At 50.8% G+C, this 7,631-nt stretch overlaps 1 long non-coding RNA gene across 1 annotated transcript; it reads left to right on the top strand.

Moving 5' to 3' along the window:
* Window positions 1–1,044: 1,044 nt before the first annotated feature.
* Window positions 1,045–7,218, top strand: LOC121005867. The gene is made up of 3 exons (XR_005779965.1): window positions 1,045–1,092; window positions 4,021–4,025; window positions 7,140–7,218. It is a non-coding gene; the product is annotated as an uncharacterized LOC121005867 (long non-coding RNA).
* The last annotated feature ends 413 nt before the right edge of the window (window positions 7,219–7,631 follow it).

Below are 7,631 nucleotides of genomic sequence, written 5' to 3'. Positions count from 1 at the left end.
ACACTAATGGGTCTATAGAGGAATATGCCCAGTGGAAATCCTCTTTAATTATTAATTACCACAGATTCGGATACAAATTCTCTTTTAAGTGTCGGACCAGACACTATTTCAACGGCTTACAATTCAATGGTTTACAATTCTGTGGATACAACATTGTACTGACTGACAATACTTACAGTAGAAACCTGAACCATTGCCAACAAAACCACATGCAGGTTGTTATCAATAGGAGCACAAACTTTACAGTACACTTTGACTGATATTGATGCAACTTTTTTTAACAACTTTTTAACAACTTCATCAACAACTGCATATGTTATCATTAATTAATTCTCATTCTATGTATCCCTAATTTATTAACCTGTGTATTATTGTTACTGAAGCAACCAGGATCACGGCACCTATAGACCTACTGTAGTGCAACTTTTTCACCTTTCATGTTGTATGTTTTATGTCTACATTTTATAATGTTTTTTTATGATATTTGATATTTTTATTGAGAATAAATGTTATTAGCATAACTTTTTAACTCATATATATATGAAATACAGATGGTGAGTGCCTGCTATTTTGTTACACAAAGCCTCTAGGTGTAACGGCAACGCCCCCATTGCTCCAAGAGGCTCATTTGCATATAATAATACATAATTTTTCTCAGCAATGCGGGCGCATATAAACATGGGACCAAAACAGATGCCCTTTAAGGGTCTGCTTTAGGAATGCAGTGGAGGACGCAATTTTCTTTTACAATAAACATTCAATGTTCATACAGTACCATATACAATAGGCAATACTAGTAGGACAGGACCAGGGTGACAAAATTTGCCCATGTGAAATTATACTTCACCTACGAGATGGGATTCTGTGCCTAATGCCAATGCCTGTTGGGTTTGATGGGGGCTTATGGTGATCTGGGAAACCCTTCTTTAGATAGGAGGTAGCATGCAACACTGGCCTTGAGCTGGCCATGTCTGTGCCCTACGACAACCCCTGTGTTCTTAAAAGGGTTTTCCAGGATTTTACTACTGATCGGTGGGAGTCCAATGTGAGATTGTGGAAAAGCTCTGCCTGCATAATGTTTATGCCTAGATTGTATTGGAGCTGTCATTTGGCATTCCGGGCACTAGAGGCCACTGTTTTGCAGCTGCAGTCTGGGATCTGCATATGCAAAGCAGGTGATGACTCATGCAAGCTGCTTCTGAAAACCAGGAAGTCTGAGCTAATCTGACATGGTGGAAGGATTGTGCTATGAGGGACTGAAGCCGATTCCATCCTGGCTTGTGGATGTCCGTCAGTGAATGGACACTCAAAGGAAGGAGAGTAGCTGTTGTTCCCTTACTGGATCCAGCCATTTGAAAGAGAGGTTGTCCCAGGAAGACCAGTTCCAGTGTGTGGACAGAAAGCCTTATCATGAAGCAAGGCCGCACAGTTGCTGAGAGCTTGGTGACCATCCCGGGTAAGCGGCATCCTAGGGCCCAGAACGGACGCAGGTTAGTACACCCGTTTACTCCTTGCTCTATACTAGGGCCGCCTAAAGCAACAGAGACTAAGCCTAGGCCTGAAACTAGATAGATAGTTAGGGTTGTGTGATTGCCAGGTTGTACTGTTCTGCAGCGCAGTATTGATTTTTCAGGCTCTGCTGTGTCTGCCATCGGCCAGGTTTGTCCTATTTTGCGGCACAGTATTGACTTTGCAGGCTCTGCTGTGTCCGCCATTGGCTAGGCCTGTCCAGTGGGCAGGGACAATGACTGTGGGTCCGGGATATAGCATTTTCTGTGCATGTTTGTATTGTTGCAGTTATACTACTGTTATAGTAAAGTTTCGGTTTTTGCATAAAAAGCTGGTGTCTGTGTCATTTTCCCTGTTCCGTGACTTCGCTGTATCCTGGGGGTCCCTCCCCGGTTCACGGTCTTACAACTTGGTGTAGTCGGCAGGATACAGCGACCGTTATGGACGGGAACGCGGCGGAAGATCGTCCCCCGGCGCCAGTGGTGCCGGATCAGGACCCAGCCCAGGGTGCACAGGCGCAAATCCAGCTTGCCCCCAATAATATGGCTACCCCAGTGGGATACATCCCTGTAGGGGCACTGCTGCGTCATTTGCCAAAGTATGACGGTAGAAACATGACATTGCAGGACTGGACTGAAAGGGTGTGAAGTGCGGTTAAAATGTGTAAACTGACCCCCGAACTGCGGGCCAAGGTTGTGTTGGGAGCCCTAGAGAGTGACGTCAGGCGGACAGTGATGGTAAGGCCTGACTCCGAGAGAGATACCCTAGAGAAGATATTCTCCCTGCTAGAGAGAGCCCAAGGGGGGCGGGCCAAAGTGGTACAGGTACGGAGTCACTTCTTTAACCGACCCCAGCGAGAGGGCGAGACCCTGATGCAATATTCCAATGCTCTACAGGAGACGCTGAATGAGATACCATAGGCGCCTTCCGGGAGGTGGACCGGCTTCTATGAGATCAGTTCATAGTGGGGCTCTCCAATAAATTCTTACAAGATAAATTACAAGAGATGACCCGAAGAATGGCCGATATAACATTCTACAGCGTCTACTTAGCCGCCGTAGAAAGAGAGGAAGAGCCCATACCTGCGGCAGCGAGAGTGGTGAATAGCACGCATGTTACAAGTGACCGGCTGGGGTTTGAATAATCTAAGTCCTTAAAGGATGTGGTCCAGGCCCTGTGGGCGGAATTGAAAGAGCTTCGGCTGAAAGTGTCCCAGATGAAGGCAGAACCGTCCCGGCCTCCGGAAACGGTCCCCGCACCTCGTGTCACTCCACCCAGAACAACCCCGGTGAGGGGGCTGGTCAGAAGAGGGCCCCTCTGTTGGGCTTGCCGAAAGTATGGCCATATGGCCAGAGAGTGCCCAGAACAGGTAGCGTCTGAGCCGACGTTAAACTTCTGACCGCTGCAGTAGCTGGGCGTCCTGCGGCAGTGCACCAGAAGTTAAGCCCTCTGCGTGAATAACGTGATCTGTATGCCAGCAGCCCCGTATTAGAAGCCGAGTTGGAAGGCCGAAAGGTATTCTGCCTAGTTGATACAGGGTCAGAGTGCACCCTAATGCCTCTAGAGTTCTTCGATATGATGGAGCCCGAAGACGGGAGCGTCATCAGGCTGATGGCTGCCGATAATAGAGAGAGGGATGTTCGAGGGATAGTCTGGATGCGGGTCCGACTGTTTGGGCAAGACATTGGCAAGAAAGGGGTCATGCTGGTGGACCATTCGTCCCGGAAAGGAATGAACGTGACCCTGGGCATGAATATACTGAGAGACCTAGACGACCAACTCTATGCCAAGGAAGGGCCGAAGTACTGGCAATGGGGCACCGCACACCGGCCTACCCAGAAGGTCCTACAACAGATGGTGAGGAGCTGTAGCCTGCAAAAGAGTAACCTGTCCGGTCAGGCCATTCGAGACGTGAGGGTGGTCCGGAGGACCCCGCTGAAGATCCCACCTTGACAAGAGCGAATATTGATGCTTCCAGTGGGGGCTGGACGACGACTGAATGGACTGGAGGTCCTTATCGAGCCGCTTATCAAGAAGTAACGCAGATTCGCCCACTGGTAGTCCGGGCCCTCGCCATTGTGAAGGACGGATGTGTGCCTATACGCTGCTGTAATGTTGAGGACTGCGAGCTAACCGTCCCCGCAAACACCCTGCTGGCCAAAGTTGATGTGTCCTAAGGGGGTATCGCTCGACGAAGGGGCTTCACGCTGTAGCCGGATAGGAAATCAGCCTGGACCTATGCTGTGGAGATCCATTCAAGGGAAACCCCAACAGCGGAGCGGAACGGTCGAGTGATCATGGACTGTATGGGGGTGGACTGCAGAACCCTGACCCCGAGGGAACAAAAGCTGCTGGAAGACACCCTCTGGGAATTTCAGGAGGCCTTCTCAAGACATGATGAGGACTTTGGGTGTGCTACTGCCATCGAACATAAAATCCCAACTGGCGATGCTGCGCCGATCAGGGAACGTTACTGGCAGATTCCACCTAAGATGTATCAGGAGGTGAAAGATATGGTGGCCAGCATGTTGGAGAACCGGGTGATCCAGGAGAGTCAAAGTCCGTGGGCTGTTCCGGTAGTCTTGGTGCGGAAGAAAGACGGGAGTCTCCGGTTCTGCGTGGATTATCGGAAGCTAAATGCTCAGACCGTCCGGGATGCCTACCCCCTTCCACGGATTGAGGAGTCATTATTAGCCCTAAGCCAAGCAAAGTTCTTCTCAACTCTTGACCTGGCTAGTGGGTACTGGCAGGTGTCGGTGGCCAAGAAGGACAAAGCCAAGACGGCCTTCATTCTACCTATGGGACTCTACGAGTTCAACCGGATGCCCTTCGGCCTCTCCAATGCTCCAATGAATGTTGTTCGCTGAGTCATCGATGCTGGAGTCCAGGGAATAAGTCAGTCCAGGTATAGTATAGTTTGGCACCTGTGGTCATTGACGACCGCGGTAGTGACGTCACTCGTTGCTCCTAGTGAGCGCTAAATTTTGCCCAACCTCTACCTGCTTCAGCATCGCGCCACCGGCCGGGGCGCGAAGCAGCACGCCAAACTATACTATACCTGGACTGACTTATTCCCCGGACTCCAGCATCGATGACTCGGCGAACAACATTCACCTAATCGACAATCCCTGATTTCAGGAAGGCGAACCGCCGCACCAAGCATCGGAGCACAAGCAGGAGTATCAGCACACAAACAGGAGTCTACATTTCAGGTACACTGGTGAAGCCAGACAGATACTTGCGTATTGGTGTATACTCATGTGCTGGATGGAACTAACATACGATACTCTTGTACTAATTTAAACACGTCCACAGTCCCAGAGCGCAGTATCATAATATTTATTACAGGTTTATACCAAAATTCGCTCATCTGGTGGGCCCGTTAAACGAGTTGCTAAGAGGCACAGCTGAGGGCCCGAAGAAATGCCCCATCGACTGGGGGCCCTGGCAACAAGAGGCCTTTGAAGCGGTGAAAGAGGAGCTGACCAATGCCCCGATCCTGGCTTACATGCGGTTTCCTGCTGTATACTGATGGAAGCCTACATGGTCTGGGGGCCGTATTGTCCCAAGTCCAGGATGGACGGGAGAGATTCATCGCCTATGGGAGAGGGTCCCTAAGAGAGGCAGACCCTGATAACTATAGCTCCTTTAAACTGGAACTACTGGCACTGGTGTGGGCCATGACCGAAAGGTTTGCAGAATACCTGACTGGTGCAGAAGTGACTGTGATGATGAATAACAACCCGTTGGCACACCTGGAGAATGCCAAGCTCGGTGCACTCGAGCAAAGATGGTTGGCCCGCCTTTCTAAGTACCAATACCGCATCAAGTTCCAGTACGGTAGGGAGAACGGCAACTCCGATGCTCTCTCTCGAGTTCCAGTAGGACAGTCGACTCAGAGAGCTGATTCGGAGTTAGAGGACACGGAAACTCATGACCTTGGTCACTTACCTCTGTTCCCGGATGTGGCACATTCAAGTGGGGTGGCATCTGGAATGACCCTGGTGCTGGGGAAAACATTGACTGATTGGGAGAGAGTCCAGAATAGCTACCGGGATTTGTGGAAAGTGAAAGAATGGGATCGGAGCAAGATCTGGCCTCGGCCAGAAGAACGAGCCCGTCTGACCCCAGAGGGTCAGAAGTTGTTAAGGCAGTGGGACAAGCTGACAATTACCCAGGGCCTCCTGTGCCAGATCATATACTTACAGTCAGAGCTGCAGTACTGGCAACAGATTGTCATTCCCATGTCGTTGGGACCGGAGGCCACCAGGGAAGCTCATGAAAAGGGAGCTCATTTTGGGAGCAACAAAACGTTCAAGTGGCTCCAACGGCTGGTATACTGTCCAGATCTGGCTGACATGGTAGCCGCGGCATGTCTTAAATGTCGATCCTGTGGGTTGAGTAAGAGTACTGAACAGCGGGCTCCTGTGCAGACCATCCGCACCTCAGTGCCCCTAGAACTTCTGATGATCGTTATGTACAGATTGGATACTCTACCTCGGGACACTCGTACTGTCTATTCATGACAGATCACTTTACCAAGTATGTGGTGGCTGTGGCCACCAGAGACCAAACCGCAGAGTCGGCTGCCGAAGCTGTCTGTAAACACTTTATACAGGTGTTCGGGTGTCCACGGAGGATACATTCTGACCAGGGAGCATGCTTTCAGGGTACTCTAATGAATGAACTGTACCAACTGTATGGGATTGAACGTTCCCGCACCACTCCGTATCACCCCTTGCGAACACTTCAATGGCACCTTGCTTCAGATGCTGCGGACTCTGGAAGACAGTCAAAAAGCCCAGTGGCCCGCGTACCTACCTGAGCTGATGTGGGCCTATAACAACAGAGTACACAGTACCACCGGATACTCTCCACATATGCTCATGTTTGGACGAGCCGGACGGGAGATTGAAGATCTCCACATGCCCAACCCGATGGAGCCCCCACCAAAAAGTACCACAGCATGGGTGCAGGAGCACCGCCGCCGGCTGAGAACGGTCCACAAGGTTGTGGGGGAGCGCCTGGGGCAGGTGGTACACCCTAACACAAGACCAGTGCAGAAAGATGGGTATGTCCCGGGTGATCGGGTGATGGTCAAAGCCAAACGGCCGTCTGGGAAGTTGAATGGACGGTGGGAGGCAGTTCCATACATGATGAAGAGAAGGGTAGACCCCGCTATTCTGGTCTATGAGGTAGGGACAGTGGGACCCTCACGGAACTTACACCGTAATATGTTAAAACGTTGCAATTTTTATGAGCCGGTGTGCGTGGAGGGGGTGCCTCCTCACGCTCCGAGTATGGAGGAAAGTCCCACAGATGAGGAAGAGGAGCAATGGTGGGTTGTCCCTGCCCAGGTGTCCACAGAGGTTTAGTCTGTGACAGGTTTGCCACCCAGGTGCAGTGCTGAACAGTCAACAGCTCCTCTCTTGTCAAATATGCCTGATGTCCCCAGTACTTCTGAAACCCTCAATCTGAGAAGGTCAGCTGGGCCCAATGCTGGTGTGCCTCCACAGCGCTATGCCCAGGATGAGTTTGTATGGGGAGAGTTCGCGAGGACGACAACTTTGAGTGGGGTGGCATGTGAGATTGTGGAAAAGCTCTGCCTACACAATGTTTATGATGCCTAGATTGTATTGGAGCTGTCATTTGGCATTCCGGGCACTAGAGGCCACTGTTTTGCAGCTACAGTCAGCACACTCTGGGATCTGCATATGCAAAGCAGATGATGACTCATGCAAGCTGCTTCTGAAAACCAGGAAGTCTGAGCTAATCTGACATGGTGGAAGGATTGTGCTATGAGGGACTGAAGCCGATTCCATCCTGGCTTGCCGATGTCCGTCAGTGAATGGACACTCAAAGGAAGGAGAGTAGCTGTTGTTCCCTTACTGGATCCAGCCCTTTGATAGAGAGATTGTCCCAGGAAGACCAGTTCCAGTGTGTGGACAGAAAGCCTTATCATGAAGCAAGGCCGCACGGTTGCTGAGAGCTTGGTGGCCATCCCGGGTAAGCGGCATCCTAGGGTCCAGAACGGACGCAGGTCAGTACACCCGTTTACTCCTTGCTCTATACTAGTGGCGCCTGAAGCAACAGAGACTAAGCCTAGGCCTGAAACTAGATAG

The sequence above is a fragment of the Bufo bufo genome, chromosome 6 (genome assembly GCF_905171765.1).
Source record: "Bufo bufo chromosome 6, aBufBuf1.1, whole genome shotgun sequence".
Taxonomy (NCBI): Eukaryota; Metazoa; Chordata; class Amphibia; order Anura; family Bufonidae; genus Bufo; species Bufo bufo.
Note: the sequence above shows the minus strand (reverse complement) of the source record. Positions and strands in the feature narration are given on the sequence as shown.